Below are 14,474 nucleotides of genomic sequence, written 5' to 3' on the forward strand. Positions count from 1 at the left end.
TCATTGAAATATCTTTTCGAGAAATCTACACTAAATGGGCGAGTATCAAGACAGATAGTCAACTTAGCCCAATTTGATGTAAGATTCATGCCTCAAAAGGCTATTGAAGGGTCTGTGGTTTCGGATTTCTTAGTAGATTTCCCAATAGAAGATTCCACACCTATACACAAGAATGATTTTCCAGACGAATATTTGATGGTCACACCTATAGAAGAACATATTCCAATCTCCATAAAGCTAGATTTTGACGTTACCAATAACGCTGCAGAATATGAAGCATGCGTGGTCGGCCTTGAAATAGCATTGGCGTTTGGAGTAGAGAAACTTCAAATTTTCAGGGATTCTTCGTTGATCATCAATCAAATTTCCAAGAGATGGAAAGTAAGGAGTGAAAGCTTGGCCCCTTACCAAACCTAATTGGAAACTCTCACAAATCAATTATAAAAGGTTGAGTACACGTATCTACCTAGAGAGCAAAATCAATTTGCTGATGCCTTGGCAAGACTAGCCTTAATGGTTAGGATTTCTACGAACATTTAGCAAATTCCTTTAACAATATAAAAGAGGAAAAAACCGGCTTATATCCAAACAATAGAGGATGATGAAGTAACCCAAGAAGAAGAAGAAGAAGAAGAAGAAGAAGAGGAAGAGCCTTGGTATATAGACATCCTCAATTATGTCACAAAAGGAGAATACCTAATCCATGTTGACAAAACAGCAAAACAAGCTTTAAGACTCTTGGCTTCCCAATATGTGCTCATTAACGATGAGTTACACAAAAGGATACCTAAATGTCAAGCTCTTCTATGTGTAGGCAAAAAGTAAGCCCAAAGGGCTATGAAAATAGTCCATGAAGGAGTATGTGGAACACATGTAAATAGCAAAATGCTAGTCCAAAAGATAATGCGCGAAGGGTATTATTGGCCTACCATGAATAGGGACTGCCATCAATATGTCAAAAGATGCCCTAAATGCCAAATATATGCTAACTTACAACATGTTCCTCCGTCTCTCCTCTACACGTACACATCACCATGGCCATTCTCGACATGTGGAATATATATTATTAGAAGAATTACTCCGCTAGGAACAAGAGGCCATGAATACATATTAGTAGCAATTGACTACTTCACTAAATGGGTCAAAGCAAAATCATATGCAAAACTCACTGCAAAACATGTAGCACTCTTTTTCGAAAGAAACATTATTTGTTGATATGGAGTCCCACAAGAAATGATAAGTGACAATGAAACTCACTTTCAAGTAGAATACTAAGAATTGTTACAAAAGTATGGCATTCAAAACCATCACTCTTCTCCATACATAACTCAGGAAAATGGTGCAATTGAGGCAGCTAACAAAAATTTAAAGACCATCATCGAGAATATGACAGAATATTACAAAGATTGGCCTTACAAACTCCACTTTGCTCTGTGGGGTTATCGCACGTAAATTCACTCATCAACAGGAAATACAACATTTTCCTTAGTCTATGGGATGGATACCGTACAACCTGTAGAGCTAAAAATACCTTTACTACATATCACCTTGGAAAGCAAACTCGATGAAGTAAAATGGACTACAGCGAGATATGAAGAGCTAATTCTACTTGACGAAAAGGGACTAGATGCTCTACATCATACTCAATGGTATCAAACTCTTATGGCTAGACACTTCAACAAGAAAGTCAAGACAAGAAATATTAAAGTAGGAGATTTGGTGTTAAAAGCATTAAGGAAATATGTTTTAGACCCAAGAGGCAAGTTCATACCCTATTGGTCTGGGCCATATATTGTCAAAACTATCTTATCAGGAGGTGCGGCAAAATGACTTATATGGATGGCAATGAGTTCTCAAACATGACAAATCTTGACTAGCCTAAGAAATACTACCCATAATTACTTGACTAGGATAATCAAGAGAGCTACGTTTGGCCTGATTTCTTAAGAAAGGATACGTAGATAACCCTTATAGGGTGCGGCTTCTTTAATTTCTACAAATCTCGCATCCCGGCGTCAACAAGTCAACTGAGAACAATCAGCGCGATGAATCCAAGACGAACGCATCCTAGAGAAGTTGTCACCTGACTACATACATCATCGTCGGCTGACAACTGCAGCGTCTGGCGACAAGGTGCAGCGCCAGACGACAAACAGCAGTGTCTGGCGACAGACTTAAAACTGCGACGCCAATTTTTCTACATTAAACTGGGCAAATTTCGGTGTATTTCAGAAATTTTCGACTTCCGTACTCAAATGATTTTAAGAAACATAATTAAGTGTTTTCATTGCTTTAATGAAAATAAAAATGTAAATGTTGATTTAATTTAAAAAGATGAAAATTGCATTAATAAAAATAAGATAAAATTACATTACTGACGGAATTTAAATGAAAGCTTAAAAAATAAATTAACTTAAAAATTAATATTGTCGAATAAATTGAAAGTAAAGCAATGCTCTAATCTTTCTTCTGTTTCTTTGCCCTCTTCTAATTCTTGTCAGCTTTTTCTTCTTCATCCATCACTTTTGCTAGCAAGCATCTTTTAGATGATCTGCATTCAATTTTGGTGTCGATAGTTTCTCCTTTAGCCATCACACCATGTTTCTTCTCTACCCACACTTTCTTTTTTGTAGAGTCAACTTTTCTTTTCTCTTTGCCTTTAGTATTGTTTTTCTTCTTAGGCATAGTAGGAGTTTTAAATTCAACTTTTTCACCTGGGGGTTCCTTAATAGGAGCTATCTTGTCTCCCAATCGATTTTACAAGGTAGTTTATTTTGAACTCTCTTCTTGTCCTTTTTAGGCCTATCCAGTAACCAATGCTTCACATCCTTAGACAAAGAAGGAGGAACCTTTAGGGTAACAACTTCGCTTAAAGGCCTAGCACTCCAATAAGTATCAAACCTCTCTATATCTTGTGAAACAGGAAATTCATAAGGACGATGAAGATCTCCAGAAGGAATGGTTTGAGCAAGGCCATATTGCCTTTTTGCCCTACAAGTGTAATAAAAAGTCAATTTGGATAAGCTAGGAAGACGGCAAAAGGGTTGTTTTTTGACACCAACCATATTCTAAATTTTTCACCAAGAGATGATCCACTTGATAGTAAAATCACAAGAGGCAAATATTTTGCTCAACTCCCGGCGGCCCATCTTTATGGAAAAACGTTTCTTTCACCTAATATGGAAATTTAATCATTTCTTCACCAAATTGAGTTAAATAAGTCTCAAAATGCTCTAAAGGTAATATATAAACATAATCAAGCAATTTCAAGGCATAAGATTTAACAAACGGAGCAAATTAAGCACAATTAGGTTCGAAATTTTTGAAAACCCGTGGATGAACATGTTCAAATTCAGAAAAAACCGAGACAAGTTTGAGTAAAACTTACATGTATCGGGAAACTAGATGAAATAAGCTTTGATTTGCAAGAAGTTTGAGCAAATTTGGTGGACAAACGAGCAAGAACGAGCAATTTGAAGATTTCGAGCGAATTACGAGCACACGAACGGCAATAACAACAAAAATGAGGAAGATGGGGATTTATTTCAGAAAACCCGACATCAGCGCCAGACGACAAGCTTGTCGCCAGGCGCTAATGCTTGTCGCATGGCTAGAGAGAGAAATCTTGGTGACAGCATGTATCGACATGTGCTGGTGCCGCGACAAGATGTGTTTTCCTCATAAATGATTATGCGAACCTTATGCCACAATTTCGGGTTCCTTGGTACGCCAGTTAGCCCTTGTAAGCAACTTGACTTGATGAAGTGATTGGCTCGATTACAATTGTAGTAAGTGATCGACTTGATAAAAGAGCGTCTCACTCAGCTTAAAGTGCCTAAGTATTGGCTCACCGCAAGCACCGAGGTAATGGTTCACAAAGAAGCACAAGCGCCAAGGTAACGATTCATTCACAAAACGCGTCGAGGTACAGTAACAGCAACAAATATTCTAGCAAAGGTTTAATGATCAACAAGCGATGGTCTTCGGTAATTTTCCTCGGAAAGTTATCACTAGAAATTGAAGATGACGAGGTACGGTCACCTTTGACGATGTCCTGAGGTATAGAGGAGATTGTCTATAGCGGCGAAGCACTGCCGTGGCAAAGTATTGCCACAAACCCTTAAGATGGCTAGGCACAATCACCTTTGACGACGTTGCCTAGGATGTGGAGAGTTGTTACAAAAAACTGAAGATAGCTACAAGCGGAGTTATCTTCAATCATATTCCATAGGATGTGGAAGATGGACACAAAACGGTAGAAGATTGCTACAAGTGGAGCAATATTCTACGGTGTTCTCTAATGGAAGACTATCACAGCGAAAATTGAAGGCAGCTACAAGCGGAGCAGTCTGCAGGCGATGTCCCCTAACTTGAGGAAGATTGTCAAGCAACAAATCGGTTACTTTAGAGATGTGTGCTCGACGGTGCAAGATACGCGTTTCTTAAATCTTTTATATGTTTAAACTAACGCTAGTTTGTAGGTATCGACGTTCAGAATGATTTAGGCTTGCAGAACGTTTTGAATCATTCTCCGTCCCTATTGCTACTTCGAATTTTGTTTTCGAAACTTGCGTTTCTCCAAACTCTGTTAAAGTGGAGGCTTCTGTAGACACCCAAATGTGTTTCCCTAAAACCAAACCCAATTATGAATACCTTTCACGTCATTTGATTATTGAACGAAGTGAAAGTGTGAAAAGTCTAGTGATGAGGATGTTTTTATTAAAATATCTCTGTTTTTGTTTTCAAAAATATTTCTTTTCTTGCTCTATTTATGAAAATAGCCAGTCCAACTTGGTTTATTCCATCATAAGGGTCCAATAGTAGTGTAGTTGGAATAGGCTTGGAAAGAGCTTTCCAACGACATATTATAAGCCCGATTCCGATGAATAATGAGGAAGTTATGGATCAAATTAAATTTGGCCCAATGATTTTACATGTGGCCCAATTATCTAGAGGAGGGTCTATTAATTATTATTCCTAAAGTAATTAGTATTTGTTTTAATCTTCTAGGAATATCTAGAAGGTTCTTTTTAATTCGAATAAGATTAGGATTGATAATTATATTTTTAAAGATGTTTATTTTAAATAAAATATATGATTTATCACAAATATGATTTTAATCTGCTTAACGCAAAATGGCCTGCTTAATCGTTTAAAGGAGATGATTCTGCGTACAAAGCACGTTGTACTTTAGACTTAGTGCGAGACGACAAAGCAATCGCCTAGCGCTAACAGCTGTCGCCTGGCGCTGCTTTTGTTGTCTGGCGCTAACTCTTATCGTTGGCGACATGAGTGATTTTATTCAGAATATGACTTGATTTGATTTCGAGCTATTTTTTCTACAAATAGGGGTTGTATCTCCCTATTTTTCATCATTCACAACCGTCATCTCTCTCTATTTTCTCTCTAAAAGATAAAAGCTTATTCTCCCTCTATTCTTCTTCTAACCTTACCTCTCTCAAAATTCCTCATTCATTAGTTCTAGACACACTTAGCCAAGTTCGAAGTTGCCTTTGCCCTAGACGTGAAAGGTTGAGACTTTCTGAGGGTTTGGTCCCAAATATCTATTTCTATTATTTACTTTAATTGTTTGATTGTTATTTTCCTTAAAGTTACAAACTTGTTTATTTTGTTATTAGAAAGAGGTACGAGGCATCGAAGTAAGTAATTGCTTTAATTTTTTTATTGTTATAGAAATCATGCTTCATGCTTAGATTGCTTTGTTGATTCTTAGTATCAAGTTAGGATGTTTTATTGCTTCCTAGTATCATGTTTAGGGTTAACTAATATTTTTGATATTGTTATAATGCTTCCTATTTCTTTCCTAATATCATGTTAGTGTCATGTTAGGTGTAGACACCCATTTGTGTCTCCCTAACACCAAACCCAGTGATGAGTACCTTTCACGTCGAATCATAATTGATTGTGGTGAAAGTGTTGAAGGTCTAGTGTTGCGGATAATTTTGATTTTCATTTCTCTTCTCTTTGTTTTTGAAAACCTATTTTAAGAAAACAGCCAATCCAGTTTTGTTTGGTTCATGTCAAGGGTCCAATAATGGTGTAGTTGGACGGGGCTTGAAAAGAGCTTTCCTACGATATATTATAAGCCCGATTCCGATTAATAATGAGGAAGTTATGGCCAAATTACTAAACTGGGCCCGGTTTGATGTTTATGTGCGGCCCAATGATCTAGAGGAGGGCCTAATATGGATTTATCATTCCTAATGCAATTAGAATTGATTTTAGTCATCTCGATTCTTCTAGGAGGTTCTTTTCATTCCTAATTCAATTAGCATTGATAAATTGACTTTGGTTGACTTTTTAGAGTTTTAATCCGAATAAAAGAGTGTTATAAGGGAAAATACGATTTTGCCCTTCTGTACGGATAAATTTTATCAAAATTAAGAAAACGCGTGAAATTAATGATTAGCGCCTGACGACAGGGATTAGCGCCTGGCGCTAATGTTTGGCTCTTGGCGCTAGCCTTAGCGCCTGGCGCTAATCGTGTTTTATTCTTGTTTAAAGTCTAATTCGTTTTTTTATCCATCCGACTGATTTTCCCTATAAATAGCCTCTTAAAATTCTGTTTTCAACCATCAATTCTCATCAATTTTCATCAATTATCAACAATAATCAATTTCCACCAACTCTCATCAAGAATCTCTTGATATTCTCTCTCTCTTCTCTTCTTAATTTTTGCATACGAAATTCCGCATTCAAAAAACTTAGAAGCACCTAGCATAGTTCGAAGTTGCCTTCGCCCTAGACGTGAAAGGTTTTAATTTCTGAGGGTTTGCTCCCAAATCTAGTCTAAACTTTCTTAATCTTTATTTCAATTATTTAATTTAATTGTTTGATTATTATTTTCCTTGAAGTTACTAACGTGTGTAATTTGTTATTAGAAAGAGATACGAGGCATCCAAGTAAGTGCTTTAATTGATTTATTGATATTTTGATATAGAAATCATGTCTTGGTTGTTATTATGATTCCTAGTGTCATGTTAGGATGTTTTGATCTTCCTAGTATCATGTTTAGGGTAACAACTATAATTTCTAATATCAAATATGACAATTGTGATTCCTTTGATGCTTCCAATTTTCTTTCCTAATATTCATGTTAGTATCATGATAGGGCTATATATTTGACCTTTGATGCTTAGTGACATGCTAGGGTTTGTTATTAATCTTGTTAGTATCATGCCTAGGATCTTGCTATTATTATGTTTTATTTTTAACATGATTATTTTAATTGGGATTATTATGATTATGATTCTTACAATTATAATTGTTATAATTATTATTGTTATGATGATTATTATGTTACTTGATTATATTTATTATTATTGCTTGTTCACACCTTTTATGCATGTTTAAAGGGAATTGGTACTTGTAATCATGCTTAATAAGATAATTTATAATTTTGTTTATGGTTAATTTGATTATAATTCAAGTGATCGCCAATAATAGATTTATGTGTGCATTATATTCAACCAACATAGATAAACAGTTTTAGGGTAAACCTAATGAGTGCATGTTAGTCAGAAAGCGCTTATGAATACGATCAGAATAAAGTAGAGGCCTATTATTAGGGCAGGTTCAATCTCTTTTAGGTTGGATTTGTACTTTCATCCCCAAACTACCAATCATGGTTCCAGACCTATTGGAGTTGACGATCTCCAAGATCGTTAAGGGGTGTAACCTTCACCTTGTGAGCGGTTTACAAGTTCTTAAAACTTGTTGGCGACTCTTTTGCTCTATCTTCTTTCCCTTTGGACGCCACCATGCTTAAGTGTATGATCACGGTGGGGTTCAAGATAGGGATAACGCTTGAAATATTACCTACAGTTTTTGGCGACTCCTCTAGGGATGATTTCTATTTTAATTACTGAAATTTATTTTGGCAATGATTTAGAATGAGTAGATGGGACTCGAAAAATTCTAAGTATTTCATGTGCGTTATTTTGATTAATATTATTGTCATGTGCATAAAAAAGATCTCATTGGAAAGACCATCCGTAATGAGTTAAAACATAGGATTTTTACACGTTGGAAATTTGAGGAATATCTTTAACAACTAGGATCGAAATAATGCTGCGTGAAACTGGAAAATATTATCGAGCACAGAAAGTTGTTGAGGCATGTAGGAACTAGCGTCAACAAACAGAGTCTAGCGCCACTTATTTGTCTCTAACGCCAGGAGACAGTCTCTGTCGTCAGCCTTCAAAGCCAAATTGTGGAGCCGGCCTCTGTTTGCTGGCGCCAAGTTCTTCCAATACCGAGCCAGAAATATGCGTTCTAATTTTGACCAGTTTTTACCAGTGTTTGCTTGATCCTACTTCCTGATTGAGTTTTTCTCACTTTTTTGAAACCCATATGTGTTCTACATATGGACATAACCTTCTGGGAATTCATGCTTCATCTACCTGATTGAACGCTCTGTGCAACAAAGGGTACATCCGAAAATGTTGAATTCACCAAACCATGGAAGCGAGTTTTCTTTTTAACTCGCGGTGTCCCATCCACTCGCGCCAACCCTTCACGGTTAGGCTTTTGTGCAATGCATTTGTACAATCAACCATAGACCCTCTTTGACTAACCCATATCCCGAACTTTAGAGGACTAGAGCCATTGTTAGGTTGCAAACTCATTGCATCATATTGTGCCTACTTGACTAATTGTGCATTATTGGTTGTGCATACTCTATGTGTTTTTCCTAACCGTTTGTTTGACTTGTGTTAAGACTAAATAAACTGATTAATGACTAAAAGAACTTTTCCTAATTATTTAATTAATTAATTTGAGTAATTAAAGTTTAATACCGAAAGCAGTTCCAGATCGACGTTCCAGCAATGGCGCCGAGATTTAAACTGCAGCTCCACTTTGTGGAGCGTAGCGCCTGGCGACAGTTTTGTCGTCTGGCGCTACACTGCAAAAAGAGGCGCCAGTCCTGTTGTTTTGGCGACATTTCGGTTTATTGCTCGAGTCATCACCTTGTGTCTATTTGAACAGTTTGCTAATTAATTCAGCAAATTTTTACTAATAATAATACTGTGTCAACTCCTTAATCGAGTCTAGGCTTTAAGTCCCATGGTCTTACACAAAAGTCAAAGCATGTCACTTGCACTCACCATATAAAGCACACACTAATGCACACTTGGACCATGTCTAAGAGAGTCTTGTATGCGCGTATTTTCGGTCATTTTTTTTAGGGGGGTAAGTCGGATATTAATTTTCCAATTTAAACTACTTTATTTAACCCTATACTTAATTCCCAAAAATATACATCTTATTTTTTCCAAAAATATGCCCCCTATTTTTGATGTTTTCTTTTTCAAACTCTTAAAGTCGAAGTCAATTTGAGTTAAGTCATTAAAACAAAAATGGTTTAATTTAGAGCACGTGGTCAAGAAAGGAAGAACATTTGATCAAAGACAACCTTTTTATTCAAGTTCAACTTTTCGACAAACCAATCGCTCGAAAAAGGAAAGCTAAGAAGATAATGGCAACTCAAGAGGAAGTTAATGAGCTTAGGAACCAATTGATTACTGTGACCGAGGCGTTGAAAGTTTTAACCCTCAAGAACGATGATCCTGTGAAGCAACAACAGATGGACCTCATGAAAGAAAGTTTGAGCAAGTTTTCTAGTGACTACAAGTTTCAAGGCATTAGCTCACAAGGGGTCTTGGTGGACAAAGATCTTCTTCTGCAGAAGTTCAATGCCAACGACATCCCGAAATTCAAAGCGATTGACAACCCTTACTTTCACCTAAGAGCTTTTGAAATAATAATGAGTATTAAAGGTATAGACAAGAAGGTGTTTCCCTCTTTGTTTTCTCTATCTCTTGAAACCGTTTGCTAATAATGGTTCTTCTCTCTTGAGAAAGAAAGAACCTCTACTTGGGAGTCAATAGTAAACGCTTTCATTGATAGGTACCAGTGCAACATTCAAGTTGAAACTGATTATAGAGAACTTGAAATACTCAAGCAGAAGGAGAATGAAGGTTTCACTTCTTTCTTCAACAAATGGAGAGAAACCTCTGCTAAGATGATTGAGGTACCAAGCAAGAAAGAGTTTGTGAGGTTGTTCATCAAGAACCTTCAAGAGAAGTACTCCAAACATCTCAAATACCAGAATAATCTCATTACCTTCAAGGCCGTCTATAACATTGGAATTAATATTGAAGACGACTTGGCTAAGCTGAAAGCTACTAAAAGTAACTCCAACAGTGGCTGGAAAGGCAAGAAGAACCACAATCCTTCTTCTTCCGAAACCACCCACTCAAATAATGTTAGCACCTTTAATTTAAGTGAAGTCCTTGCTATGCATAATCAAGGATAAAAGAAACCATTTAGGAGGAACTTTACTCCTATAGTTATGAGTTATGACACCGCATTTGAGCGACTAAATGCAAAAGGTTTTATAACTCCTGTTGGACCATTTGGGGACCCACCGTTCGAGAAGAGGACGGCTAACTGGAACCCCAATGCACATTGCAAATATCATCAAGGTAGGGGCCATCTTACTGAAAATTGTTGGAAGCTTAAGGAAGCTATCCAAGATTTAATGGATAACAACAAATTGCCATAGCTTCCTGCTAGTAAGAAGCCGAGCATTGACAATGAACCTCTCGCTCATTCCTTAGCCATCTCTGATGAAGAAAATGAGGTTGATCCCTCATCTCTCATCAAACCTATAGGGGAAATTCATGCTATCAAAGAAGAGGAGGAGATCTTTTTCGATGCCATGAATGACTTTCCTAAACCAGCAAGCAAAGAGGACGTACGATTGCTTACATTGTCCATGTGGGAGGGATCAAGCTTGCTACGTGAAGCTCTCAAAGTCGCGAAGAAACAATTTGAGGAGCTTCAGAAAAAGGGTTACAAGGTTCCACCCACGAAGAAGAAACCCTTCTCTTTACAAGTAATTGGCAGACCCAAGAAGAGTAATAAACTCTATACTCCAATTGGGATTTCCTACGCTAAAATGTTAAAAATTCTCTTCTAGAGTGGCAAGATCAAACCTCTCGAACCGAGACCATTTGAATTGCTAAAAAGGATAGATAGGTTCTACTGCCAATACCATCAATCAGGGGGGTCACACTATTGAAAACTGTTTTAAATTTACAGATTTAATTTAAAAAATGATTGGTGATAAAAAAACAAGTCCAAATCCCACAAGAGGAAGATATTAGCATCAATGGGGTTTGGGACAGTGATGATGAAGACGACTATCTTAAGGATATGAAAGAACCTCCACTTTCAGTCATATACCCAATAAGCGATTTTTGGGATGAAGAAGATTCATCTATAGACGTCGTCACAAGGTCAGGGAGAATGCAACCTCTCATCTCAACACAACCTATACCGACTATGCAACAAGTTCCCATACCAATCATAGAAGACAATGATATTGTCAAAAAGTTCAAGAAAACCAAGGTTGAGATGAATGTATGGAAGCTTCTAGCAACATCTCGAGAACATAGGTTGGCAGTGATGAATGCCTTTGCTAAGATAGGGATAGATTCTTACACCACTCCTGAGGGGTTGGCTAACTTCCTTACGAGTTATCTCCCTAGTCCTATCAACTTAATCACCTTTTCCGACAAAGATTCACCTCCGGAAGGTGACAAGCATTATAAGGCACTAAACCTCACAGTAGTCTACAAGAGGATGAACGTCCCTACGACTCTTGTAGACAATGGATCGGCAATTAATGTATGTCCACTTAGAACTGCGAGGATGCTAGGAATAAAGAGATGAAGACTTAACCGCGTCAACGCAAGGAATAAGAGCTTATGACAACACTCGTCGTCAAGCTCTTAGCAAGATTACCATGAATATAACGGCAGAAGCGATAGAACATGCTACTACATTTCAAGTGGTAGATATCAAAGCTTCATTCAATTTATTGTTGGGACGCCCTTTGCTTCATGACCTAAAGTCCATCCCTTCATCTCTCCACCAACAAGTAAAGGCCATAGTTGGAGGAATTCCTATTACGATTGACGCTTCACCCATGAGGATTAAAGCTATAGAAAATCCCATCATTAATGTGGAGAACGATGAAGACTTGTAGGGCTTTAATGAAGACGTCTCCTTAATCGAGGAAGATGAAAGGACCTCTCTCTGCCACAACCCCCACTCTAATATGACAGTAAAAGCTATTCTAAAGAAACAAGGGCATTTTCCTGGAATGACTCTAGGAAAGAAGAAAGGAATAGAAAAATCGCTGGAATTACTTAGCCTCCCTAAGTTAGACACTTTCGGACTTGGTTTCAAACCGACTCGGGAATATTTCAAGCGAGCCCAGGAAAAGTCTAGAGCGCGTAGGAACGCTCGCATCCAAAAGAAAGCAATCCCATTGGATCAGTATCCTCTTACTCTCAATGGACAATTCATAAAATAAGGAGAGGACTATCCATGCTACGAATTTCCCGAGCCTTTTGTTGTAAATGACATAAGGCAACCAGTATTCGAAATTTTCCTAGATTGCTATTTTCTAGATGAAATCCCAAATCCTATCCACAAGGAGAAAGCACCCTCATGCTTTGACTTTAATGTCATGGGATTACTATTTGAGCGAGAAAAAGATGAGCTGAAGTACATAGAGGATAACTCCTCGGTCATCCAAATGGTCCTACAAAGCGAAAGCTTTGACCCCATAAAGCTCATCACTCTGGCAGAAGGATCACTACAAGGGTGGCGCAAGACAATCAAGGTGACTACTCCAAGTGGAAGGAGAATCTCCATAATGACAGGGCAAGGACCAATGTTCGAAGAGTGGTCTGAGTCGGAGTCAGAGTCTTTTCCTATAGACTCATCTAAGTCCTTAGTTGTAGCACCTCCTTTTTCAATCCCTTCCCCTAGAATAGTTAGCAATCAAGTCCCTAAGGACATATCTCTTTTAAATGTAATGATTTCTGAGTTCAATAATATGTCTTCTTCCTCTTACTCCTCGTGCTTTTCTTTAACCCAAGATGACGAGCATTTCTTAACTAACAATGAAAATGACAAAGAAATTATTAAAGCAATGGAAACACTTGAAAAGAAAACACCGATAATTGAGGAAACTGAGACGGTTGATATCTCAAATGATTCAACCATTAAAAGAGAAGTTAAAATCGGGTTAACACTTAATGAACAAGAAAGATCCGATTTGATCAATCTACTTAAAGAATTTATCGATGTATTTGCTTAGTCATATGAAGATATGCCTGGTATTAATAGAGAAATAGCTCAACACACCATACCGTTAATTCAAGGAATGAAACCTGTAAAACAAAAATTGCGTCGAATGAAACCCGACGTAGCTCTTAAAATAAAAGAAGAAGTTAAAAAAAATCACTGCAGGTTTTATCAGGGTATCCAAATAGCCCGAATGGGTGGCCAACGTCGTCCCAGTCTCGAAAAAGGATGGAAGGGTAAGAATGTGTGTCGACTATCGAGATCTAAATAAGGAAAGTCCAAAGGACGAATTCCCTTTACCACACATCGATATTTTGGTAGATAATACAGCGAATCATGCACTTCTCTCGTTCATGGACAGATACGCAGGATAAAATCTAATTCTCATGTCAGAAGAAGACATGGAGAAAACAACCTTCATAACACCATGTGGTACTTACTGCTACAAGGTAATGCGATTCGGGTTGAAAAACGCTGGTGCTACTTACTAACGAGCAGCGACTGCCTTGCTCCATGACATGATGCACAAAAAAGTTGAAGTATATGTGAACGATATGATTGTGAAGTCAAAAGATCGCCCATGCCATCAAGTAGCCTTGAGAAAATTATTTGAAAGACTAAGAAAATACAACATGAGGTTGAATCCATCTAAGTGTGGTTTTGGAGTCACCTAAGGCAAGCTTTTGGGTTATGAAATAAGCTCTAGAGGAATAGAGATAGACCCAACCAAGATCAAGGTAATAATGTCAATGCCACCGCCCAAAACCGAAAAGCAAATTCGAGGGTTTATTGGCCGGTTGCAATACATAAGCAGGTTCATATCAAAATTGACAACAATATGTGAACTAATATTTAAGAATCTTAAAAAGAATGTACCAGTAATGTGGGATGATGAGTGTCAAAAACCCTTTGAAAATATCAAGGCCTATCTCGCAAATCCTCCTGTATTAGCACCAGCACTTCTAGGAATACCTCTTAGGTTGTACTTAACAGTCACCAAAGAAACAATGGGAGCCATGCTTGCAAAAGAAGTAGAAGGTAAAGAAAATGCAATCTACTATCTAAGTAAAAAGATGCTCGAGTATGAAGTACGTTATACACCACTTGAGAAATTGTGCCTTGCATTGGTGTGGGCCACAACCAAGTTAAGACATTACATGCTCGTGCATACAATCTTTGTAGTTTCCCAAATGAATCCACTCAAGTATTTATTCGAGAAGTCTACACTCAATTAGCGCATATCAAGATGGATAGTAAACTTAGCCCAGTTCGATGTAAGATTCATGCCT

This window comes from Chenopodium album, chromosome 1 (assembly GCF_948465745.1).
Source record: "Chenopodium album chromosome 1, dcCheAlbu1.1, whole genome shotgun sequence".
NCBI classification, from domain to species: domain Eukaryota; kingdom Viridiplantae; phylum Streptophyta; class Magnoliopsida; order Caryophyllales; family Amaranthaceae; genus Chenopodium; species Chenopodium album.